Consider the following 12,133-nt stretch of genomic DNA (forward strand, 5'->3'; position numbering starts at 1 on the left):
TACTAACATATGCATAAAACTCTATTATTATCATTACATATATTCAGGTAATTACTACTTGCACTAATAAACAACTTTACTCTTTTGCTGCACTGCATCACGCCTTCTCTTTCTAATGTAGCCATTGTATGTATTCACACACTCTAATTCATTGCACACACGACACAAGAATCGAATGACAAAACACCGTAATATTAATTACTAAAATAAGTGAAGTAACCCAAGTTAAAATTAAAGCAAAGCCCCTAAAGATCAATGCACCTATACAAATCTCCAAAAACTATATCAAGCGCCTGACCGTAGGAAGTGGTATATAGACATGCGATATCTGTGTATCATATTTCCACAAGAGAATAAACTACCAGAGTGCCGCAATTACAAGCACGCTGATTGCTGATACCGTCAATTTATTCGTACAGTTGAGAAATGCTAAAGAGTTGAGGTTTTATTAATTTCTTACAGTTCACCACTGTCCCAAAATGTTCTAAACTGCTTCACCCTTTCTTCTCAGATCTGTATTTTTTTCGTTTTGCTTTATATATGGGAGCCCAAAAGTTAACTAAAAACTTCTTCCCAATACAATGCATAAATAACTTCCTTTATCGTACTGCCATGACGTACACCATCTATTCAACTCTAAACTTCAACTGTCTTCGTGGTCGTCTCTTATCACGTACATTTACAATTTCTCCTAACGGGCACAGTAATCAAACTACATAAAGCACAAAATCTACATTGTGCGACAGAAATATTACAACGAAAAACATTAACAGATGAGATTACATTCATGAAAACAAATTACGTTTTACGATTTGTGTAAAAAATCAGTAAAAAAGATAAATTACAGCCTGAGACAATAGTCGAAAGAGGCTTCATTCGAATCGGTCTTGCAGAACGAAAGCCTCATCGTGGAAATGGCGGTCATAATAAGCATGCGCCCAAGTGCCACTTGTCACTGGCAGTCAAGCGGCATCTCCCCGTCCCCCTCTACCAATCTCTTTATATATATATATATATATATATATATATATATATATATATATATATATCCCTGCTTTATATAGCAAGGAGACCGCCACTGACTCAGAAAGAAGGGTGGGTGGTAAATAGCGTGAAGCCAGGGTCTTCTGTTATTGTTGACACCAGTTGCAAGCGAAAAAGTAAGGTGAGTAGGTCCTTTTAACTCTTTATAGTTTAATATTCTATGGATCATTTGCACAAGAAATGATAATGATTTGGAGTGAGTCATTGTACATTCGTATCACAAATTATTTTGTAACTATGGCAACATACAAAACACTTATAAGATCCTCTTTTTAGTATGTGGGTGTTGAAACGTCCCCTTAGAAAAATTATATATGACTGTGCTTAAACTGACACACAATATTTTTTAGCGCAACGCAATCTCACTTTCAATAATCCCTACAAAAGAATGGCCCAGACTAACACTAACCTATACCTTTCACAAATCACTTACCTCATAAAAATCTTCGTTACTCGAACTGCTGCAATACAGCGAGAGCCACTACTGCCAGCTAAATAAAAGATTCAAACTACTGAAGGCACTAACTACTGATAGGCATAGTTACATAGTTAGCAAATGAAAGATTTTGATAGAGTACAAACAATGTATTTACCTTAATAGTCATAATATATATAGCAGTTCATGACATCCATTCTTACAAATGTAATGTTTCTGATGGACACACCTCCAGATTATCCATTCTCAAAAATCCGCGATCTCACTTCCCCAAATCCACCACTGCTGGCGGCACACCTCCAACTACGCAACGCTACGCGCTGTTAACATCCAGCTGCCCAACACTACAATGGCGAGTATTACAACAATGCCAACCAGCCACTGACTGCACACAGCACAGCCAGTGATTTTTATACAGAGCGCTACGTGGCGTTACCAACATAAAAACCTAAACAGCCTACTTACAGTGTCAGTTACTAATACCTGCCTAACACCTTTTATACATTACAATAACAGAAACTTTACGGAGAAGAAGCAGTTGTCAAGGAGAGACTTTTTCAATTCCTTTTCAAGTTTTGCTTTGCTGTCTGTCAGACATTTTATATGACTGGGTAAATTATCAAAAATTTTAATAGCAGCATTATGCACCTCTCTTTTTGTGTTAAACACAACTTTAACGTGGAATAATGTGTATCTTTTCCTTCTGGTACTGTATTTATGTACGTTCAAAATGGTTCAAATGGCTCTCAGCACTATGGGACTTGACATCTGAGGTCATCAGTCCCCTAGAACTTAGAACTACTTAAGCCTAACTAACCTAAGGACATCACACACATCCATGCTCGAGGCAGGATTCGAACCTGCGAACATAGTGGTGCGCGGTCCCAGACTGAAGCGCCTAGAACCGCTCGGCCGCACCGGCCAGCTTTATGTACGTCTTTGCTCCTTTAGAACTGCCGCGAATCAGTTACAAATTAAATATAATACGAATATGCTATAAAGCAGAAGTAATATGCTAATAAGCAGAATGCCCAACTCATTGTAGGGATGTCTAAAAGATGATTGCGGGTGAGCACATTTTGACAGTATGTTTTTAAGCAATGAAGACTTTCTTAAAGAGCAGTTACCTCGGAGCGTTCTCTGTACGACATTACTTATGGAAAATATGCGAAATATTTCAACTGATTGTCTCTCCCCAAGATTTGCAATTATTCTAAATGCAAATGTGGGTGAAGTAAGTTTCTTAGGAGTTCCAAAACGTGCTTTTCCCTAATTAAATTCTCATCACTATGGACACCTAAGAACTACGAAGTTTCCGCAGTATTTACTATTTCCTGATCATGTGTTACACTTCTCACTGGCACAGTGTCCACAGATTTGCAGATCTGAAAATGTAATGTATTTTTAAAATTGATGGTGAGACCATTCGCAGAAAGCAAGATCATGATACTTTTAACAATACTTACCAGTTCTGCTGTATGTTTGCTTGGATTGATTGTGATACTGTGGTCGTTTGCAAAAGGAACTAATTCTGCTTATTGTACGTTCGACAGATGATCGTTTACCGATATTTGGAGCAACAGTGAACCTAAGATGGCGCCTTGGGAAACCACATATGTGCTTTCGCCCAAGTCAGAATAATTGTACTGCAGCTATAATCAATGAAAAATTGAGGTGTCAAAATTAGGAAACAAATACTAAGAGAATATAGACAAAAAGAGATTACAGGTGTTTGCTTTGAATATTTAAGATTTTAGCTATACACCTAAAAATCTCAATGTTCTTAAGCCAAAGAGTTCAAATATGTCCTTTTCTTCACAGAATGTGTGGTAAACAAAAGGACAACACAGGATAAAAGGAACAATGTCAGTAACACTCATTTTACTCCGCCAGAAAGAAACTGCCATACGTTTTTAGAGGTTGTAAGGTGACAGAATATATGAAGGTCACTTTCGCGCCATACATAAGAGTTTTATACATCGCAACAGGATGGTGAATATGGCACCTAACTTACTTCGGTGGTAGCGAGCAGATTTGCCTATAAGTATGTAATGAAAAAGGGATGACACTCAATCGACGGTATTAACACACCGCTCCTACATAATGCATGTCAATGAGCGGAACGTGAAAGAAGCAGCGAGAGGAAACGTTCTGTGTGGAAGTAAGCAAGGGCAGATGCAGAGGCAGAACCATGGGAGGCACCACAAAAAGCTCTTACGGAGTGTCCCATGGCGGGAGTCAGCGACCGGACAGGTGACGCATACTGCAGAGCAAGTAATGGGCCAACAGAAATGGGACAGAAAGAAGCTTTAGAAAAATGCGTTTCGGAGTTCCTAATGGATATGAACAACACCAGTGACGCAGGCGATCACATGAACAGCGAATGGTACACATGTGAGCGGGCACAGACTGCTCGATTGGCAGAAACTAACTAGGAACGAGTAAAGTGCTGATATTTCGAGGCAGTTCAGTGGTATGTCACTTACGATTTGTTTTTCAGAATGGTGAATGGAGGTAATAACTTACTGCTATGTGTCATTTCGTTTATAACATCTTGGAAATCAGACAAATGTCTGTCCCACGTATTATGCTGCTTGCTACAATACAAACGACAGAGGGGTTCCAAATCTTTTATCGTCAATACAGTTGGGTTGGCGCTTGGCTTGTATCTGGAAATAAAAACATGTTTAATTTTTATGTCGCTGCAGCGTGTTTTGGCATTGGGATGAACGATATTGTGGTCTGTTGTCCGATAGCAGTTTAGCGACCTGACCAACGTGTCGAAGGGAATCTCATGTCAGCGCTTTGCTTATGTTCCTGCCCGTCAATTGAATCCCAGCATGCTGGTGTTTGTACCTGATTTCTCGCTAAACCTACTTCATAATCTTGCTGACCAAAACTAAGTCTATTTAAATGTTTAATTATATAATTAACTTTATTTTGTGATTTAATCCCTAATGACTGGCCTTCGCACAGTTCATCTCAATTCTGTCTTTTACCTGGGTTTGTTGGTCTCAGCTCGATATCCTGTATTGGTTCATTTCGCGTGCTTTGTCCTGCTGAAGCTTGACTTTCCCAACCATTTTGCGTTGTGGTCATTCCATTTCCACCTGAGCAGCTTGGATTTTGTTGTTGAAAACCTCTAAACCTTCCTGCCTCGTTTGCACGGTGTTTATATCTCGGATAGTATTTACTACCGTAGTTTCTAGGACCAAATTCACTATTGTAGTTCTGCGGACCATCAAAACCATAATTATTATTTGACCTCTGTGATTTTCTAAAACCGTTGCCGGCCGTTGTGGCCGAGCGGTTCTAGGCGCTTCAGTCCAGAAGCGCACTGCTACGGTCGCTGGTTCGAATCCTGTCTCGGGTATGGATGTGTGTGATGTCCTGAGGTTAGTGAGGTTGAAGTAGTTTCTAAGTCTAGGGGACTGATGACCTCATATGTTAAGTCCCATAGTGCTTAGAGCTATTTGAACGAAAACCATTGTTATCATAGTTATCCCATGGGCGATTACCACTCTTTCCAAAACGGTTACCTCTTTCTACGTTACTATTGCCATTGTAACTACACTCCTGGAAATTAAAATAAGAACACCGTGAATTCATTGTCCCAGGAAGGGGAAACTTTATTGACACATTCCTGGGGTCAGATACATCACATGATCACACTGACAGAACCACAGGCACATAGACACAGGCAACAGAGCATGCACAATGTCGGCACTAGTACAGTGTATATCCACCTTTCGCAGCAATGCAGGCTGCTATTCTCCCATGGAGACGATCGTAGAGATGCTGGATGTAGTCCTGTGGAACGGCTTGCCATGCCATTTCCACCTGGCGCCTCAGTTGGACCAGCGTTCGTGCTGGACGTGCAGACCGCGTGAGACGACGCTTCATCCAGTCCCAAACATGCTCAATGGGGGACAGATCCGGAGATCTTGCTGGCCAGGGTAGTTGACTTACACCTTCTAGAACACGTTGGGTGGCACGGGATACATGCGGACGTGCATTGTCCTGTTGGAACAGCAAGTTCCCTTGTCGGTCTAGGAATGGTAGAACGATGGGTTCGATGACGGTTTGGATGTACCGTGCACTATTCAGTGTCCCCTCGACGATCACCAGTGGTGTACGGCCAGTGTAGGAGATCGCTCCCCACACCATGATGCCGGGTGTTGGCCCTGTGTGCCTCGGTCGTATGCAGTCCTGATTGTGGCGCTCACCTGCACGGCGCCAAACACGCATACGACCATCATTGGCACCAAGGCAGAAGCGACTCTCATCGCTGAAGACGACACGTCTCCATTCGTCCCTCCATTCACGCCTGTCGCGACACCACTGGAGGCGGGCTGCACGATGTTGGGGCGTGAGCGGAAGACGGCCTAACGGTGTGCGGGACCGTAGCCCAGCTTCATGGAGACGGTTGCGAATGGTCCTCGCCGATACCCCAGGAGCAACGGTGTCCCTAATTTGCTGGGAAGTGGCGGTGCGGTCCCCTACGGCACTGTATAGGATCCTACGGTCTTGGCGTGCATCCGTGCGTCGCTGCGGTCCGGTCCCAGGTCGACGGGCACGTGCACCTTCCGCCGACCACTGGCGACAACATCGATGTACTGTGGAGACCTCACGCCCCACGTGTTGAGCAATTCGGCGGTACGTCCACCCGGCCTCCCGCATGCCCACTATACGCCCTCGCTCAAAGTCCGTCAACTGCACATACGGTTCACGTCCACGCTGTCGCGGCATGCTACCAGTGTTAAAGACTGCGATGGAGCTCCGTATGCCACGGCAAACTGGCTGACACTGACGGCGGCGGTGCACAAATGCTGCGCAGCTAGCGCCATTCGACGGCCAACACCGCGGGTCCTGGTGTGTCCGCTGTGCCGTGCGTGTGATCATTGCTTGTACAGCCCTCTCGCAGTGTCCGGAGCAAGTATGGTGGGTCTGACACACCGGTGTCAATGTGTTCTTTTTTCCATTTCCAGGAGTGTATTATTAAAGCCTATTCGTCTGCTATTATTCCCTCTACCAATGTTTTCTCTCACTGTACGTTGTTTCTTCATGTCACTGAAGATGAATTCAAGTTCTCTTAACAGCCCTTTAAATGCTTGTATATTATCTCCTGCTCTACCAACCAATGACTGCTGATAACGTAACGGTAACTACATTGTGCGCATCCGTATGAGTTTCCCAACACTGTATGGATTATGTAAACACTGATTCTTTTTTGTCATTTCTTCGAAAAATCTAACTGGTTTCTTTTCTCCTGAATTTTCGAATAACTCTCTCGCTAACAATTCATACTTTATTCTATTTTGGGTTTCTGTGGACCAGTATCGCTCCAATAATACGGGTTTAAATTGCTCATGCGATTGACAGTTTGCAGCTACTCTTTGCATGGCTTCCACTATTGTGCAGTCCATATGCCCACAAATGAAGTTTATGTCTAACCGGACAATACTCTAGTAAACCGAATAGGAATTGATTTACAAATGGGTGTGGGTGTAAGCCGTTCCCGCTTTCTTTGTAATGTGGGAATTTGACTGTCAAAAAGTGGTCATTGCCAAATTTTTCTATTCCACCATTCGACGTTTGTATTTTTTCAATATTATCCGTTCCCTTCAAATGTGTCACGTTTTCTCGTGTTCTTTCTACCATATTCAGGTCTTGAGATGACAGATTTATGTCCCATCTAGCATCGTATCTACGCAGTGGTGTGCAGGTATCCAAACCGTACCGTTCCTCGTGTATCGGACTGAAAGATTCGTTTAAATTTCCCGTTACTGGATCAGTGTTTTGTCTTCCTATTTGATTCATATTGACTTGCGGCCTAGAACACGTTGTAATATAACTTGGAAATTGAGAAATTGGTAAACGCGTCGTCGCAACTTGCTCTATTCTCGCGACACTCGCGTCCGTTCGGAGGGTCGGCTGCCGCTCTTTTGGAGTGCGCGCGTTTACCATTTCTCGCCCCATTGTCTGTTGCGACCGCACATTACCTGATTAGATCACCTGTGTTAACTGTTCTCTTCCCATATGCTTCTGTTTGGTTTCGGTAATTATTGACGCAACCTCTTGTGGATATACAACAGGAATCTCATGACTTTTTTGTGTTTTCGCTACTGCTACGGAAGACTGCGCTGGATTTCGTCCATCACTATGTCAGATAATACTACCTATTCCACTGCCTCACTACTACTTTCTGTATGGCTCTCGATAAACAGTTTCAGTTCTGTACGAAGCTGTTCGTACTGTTTCTGATCGAGACGATGTATTCAATGCGTGTATCGGATATTTTTAATGCGGCCCGCGTGACACGTTTTCTAACATTGAGCTCTTCCACGAATTGTTGCGCTTTACCAGACGTCTTACGTGCTACCGTATCAACTCTTTGATTAACATTAGACACTGCATCCTGCACCTGGTCAACGTCAGAACGCATCTCCTTCTGGTCAGCCATTAAAGATTGTATAAGCTCGCACGAGTCTCTCGCCTCTCTCCGGATTTCAGTGAACTGTTCATTAACTTCCGTTCGAAACTGTTGCTGATCTCTGCTGATTTTTGTCGATAAACCAGTATCTGTTGCTGTTTTTAAATTCGCAGTTTCGGTCTTTAGATCCGCCGTTTCAGTTTTCATTTCTGCTAACGCTGCATTTGTTTCCAGTTTCAAGTCTGCTAACCCTGCATTTGCCTGCTTTACGACCGTAGTGAGATGCTTCAATATTGTGAACACACTGACTGCTCGTCGTCGTCATCTGTCACTATTTGATGTAAATTTTGCCAGTCGTGTCTTTCACGTGGTGTCTCACCGACTTCCGTACGTAGTGCGGACGCACTTACACACATTCCTTCTGTTAGAAACTGTCCCGTGTGATTTATAATCACAATATTCGGATTAACGTACTGACGTTGTTCGTCCTCTGATTCTACTTCTGACCCACTAGCTCCGTCATTTGTTGGTTTTTGTGAATTCTCAGACTGTGATACCAACCGCGAAACTACCACCATTGCCTCTGCACTATCACTACGTTCCGTTCCGTGATTCACACTCGATACTTTTTGTTGTACATCAGTCTCTGTTCTGTCAAGATCTTACGTTTGCTGTATCTGTGATAATCTCCGTTCTTCCGCCATCTCTGATCGTCTAACTAAACTCTGTCTTTCTCGAATTGCGCGAGCCTGAGCTCTCGTCAACAACAAGTTATTGATCTTACACGTTTCCAAAATATCATAGAAAGTTTCTTAGACTATGGACACACCATTAGCAACGCCGTTTACTGTTAGTAGAATTTACAACCAACTCAACAACAGCGTGAATAGCTTCGCAGGCGCCAGAAGGGTCACGCACAAGGTACTTTTACACAAACATAAACATCGTCTCATTTATTAATACACTTTTTCTAAACTTTTGATCACACATTTACTACATTCTTACCACTGAACATACACGTACATCAAGTAACTTCGTCACAAAAACAACAAAAGAAAAAAAAATTATTTTCTCAATTCAAAAATTTTAATTTCCGTTCAAAATTTGACTAATTGCCATCCAGGCAGACCAACTGCCATTCTGGCAGGGTCGCCATTCTGTAAGGTTTCAGGTCTGAACAACAACTGTGTAAGCTGTAGCAGCCATGTAGTCAGTTCTTACCTCCTATCACCATTCTGAAAAATAAAGCAGCAGCAGATAAAATACGAGAAATAATTAAATTCCCTCCAGTGCCCAGAGTACAACACCAGCATATAATAAAATTAGCACTGAGCAATTTGAAGAAAGAGAAAGAACTGAGCAGACAGAATGGCAAACTCACGAGTATTTTCACTAGGACAAAAGGTACTTGTAAAAACCCACCTTCTATCTAGCAGGAAAAAAAACACCAAAACCACAACTTCTTTTTTATATAAAAAGGCCCCATATAAGTGAGTAAAGTAGTCCATGGTAATGCAGTCGAACTGATTAATCCAAAAACAGGAAAATAATTGGGTTTGCACCATGTGAGTCATTTGAAATTGTATAAAGGGTAAACAAAAGGAAAAAAAGAGTAACTCCACATAAGAATTTAGTTGCATTAAATGTCCCGAAATTAAAAAAAAGATAACTAAATGCACACAGATAAAACTTCTCACTTTTACTTATCTCAGTTAGATAAATAAAACAAATTTTGTAGGAAGGTAAAAGAATATTTTGAAGAAAAGACAGGAAAGTAACAACTAAAGTGACTCATCTATAAACGAAATATGTTCTGAGGAAAGAGTAGAAATCAAGGAGGAAGATAGAGATCAACATGTGGATAATTTGACAAAATAGTAGATTTTCTCTTAAGGACGTAGTGTAAAGGAGAAGGAAGTTGATTTTTGTGGACGAAAGGAAGTAAAGAAATAGGAAGGAAATAAAGAATTGGGTAAGAAGGACATAGCCATTTCTAATTTGTTCCGTCAAGGATGGTGAACAAATAATTTAAGATATATTTTGGGGGGAACATGTGAAGCATGTATGATTTGTGGAAGGTACAAACTGATATTGGAATAAAAATATGAGGGAAATGAATATAAGGAGTCGCTAGGAGGCAATAATTAGGAAAGAGAATTGAATTATTAAGTTAAATAAGAAATGTGTTATTTCGTGGAAGGAGGTAAGCGGTAGGAAGTAAGATTAATCTAGAAAAGATTTCAATAAGACAGAGTATGATGGGGAAAGGAAGTAACATAAAAGTTTACTGTCGAGAAAAAGGAGAAAGGGATAATTACAACAGAGGAAAAACATTTTTAAGCTTTAAAAAAATATAATAGGACAATACAGAAAATTTCTGAAAAGGAAAAAGAAAAGAGATTTATTGTATTTTGATGTGCTTGTATGGCTAATGCCAAAAAGAAGAGATTGCAGTGAAAAAGACGTGGGAGTCGGAGTCAAGGTGCGAAGTTTTCAAAATAACATAATATACTTGTAGTCAGAAAACTAAATTGAGGCAAAGGAGGGAATTCACTAACTTACTAACCGTCATTACCATCAATTTCACTCTTACTATCAATCGTCATGAAGATGAGGAAACCATGACCTGAAGATTAAGAAAATAAAGTAGACTGGGGAGGAAAGATGAATAAAGAAAACAGTGATAAGAAAAAAATTTTATAGAGTAAATGATAACTTGTGTAATGTTCAGTAAGAAAATGTTAATTTTTGTAAAGCTGTAACGTAATTTAAGAGAGTAAGAGTTAGAATAAAATAGATAACCATATCATGTGAAATAGAGAATAGGTGAGGATGTAAGAGGAGTAAGATAAGCAAATGAGGGACAAACATTGTATTAAATACAAAGTCAGCAGACAAGGTGCACCGTCATTATGGCCAGATCGACGGCAGGACAGAGGAGAGCGGTTGGGCGTGAGAGGAAGACATTGACAGTGAGTGCCTGGTACATCACCTTACGAGATGACGAAAGAAGAGGCCTTGGTGGAAGCAACGGTTCAAGAGGATAATACCTCTGGGGGAAAAGTTTAGAGAACTACAACGCATTCTGGGTACAATATACATGGACCCTGAGGTGAGTTTTATTCATACGAAAGCCACATACAGGCGTTATAACAATGGTTTTGCGAACGTGTTAGATACTTGGCACTTGTATCGCGAGCTGTTCAAAGCAGCGTATGGAGAGATGATGGATGTGCACCGAACCGCAACGGAGGCAGACATATTACAGCGAGTAAGAGCGGGTGTTTAAATTCACCACAGGAAGAAGAGACGCGTTTCTGTAACTCAATGTTCAGAATAGCTGAAACTGTTATCAGACCATACGGAATGCAACAACTGCGGAACAACCCCTGAATACTCATGGGACGAAAACAATGGTAAGAAAACAATGGAAGGCAGTCCAATCTATCTAGATGAACAACTGAATACAATAAAAGAATACACTACAATTTCGAAGAAGACGCCATAAGACGAGATTAAACGATAAAGGTTCAGCAGGTCTTGAATCACAATTCCCGGTCTAGAGAAGAACGAAAACACAAGTGACAAGACAGTAAGATGCACCAAGAACAGAAGATGCAATGCAGAAGATTTGGAAGAAAGAAGACCCTGGACCAGAAAAGATCAAGAAACCTTTCAAATCCCTTCCCATACAAGACCATTATTGCATTTAACTATTCTATCAGTACAAATGGTTCAAATGGCTCTGAGCTCTATGGGACTCAACATCTGACGTCATCAGTCCCCTAGAACTACTTAAACCTAACTAACCTAAGGACATCACACACATCCATGCCCGAGGCAGGATTCGAACCTGCGACCGTAGCAGTCACGCGGTTCTGGACTGAAGTGCCTAGAACCGCACGGCCACCGCGGCCGGCCTAGCAGTACAAATACACGATATTCCTTATGGCAAATTGCAACACCTTCAGATATCATACCGAGAGATGGGAGATGACTATTCCTATGAAAAAATGGAGACGAATAGACCACTGATGAACCGACATAAAGATTCCTCAAATGAAGATACTACCAAGAATAGCTCTCCAATACGACATCAACATAGACACATGCGAAATGGAACACAGGCAACCACGCATTCACGACACGCTCAGACCTTCAGCAACCTTTCTCCCTGCCGACCGTCATTCCATGTTCAGCGGCGACTCGGCGAGGCCCAT

This window comes from Schistocerca nitens, chromosome 8 (genome assembly GCF_023898315.1).
Source record: "Schistocerca nitens isolate TAMUIC-IGC-003100 chromosome 8, iqSchNite1.1, whole genome shotgun sequence".
In the NCBI taxonomy this organism is placed as follows: Eukaryota; Metazoa; Arthropoda; class Insecta; order Orthoptera; family Acrididae; genus Schistocerca; species Schistocerca nitens.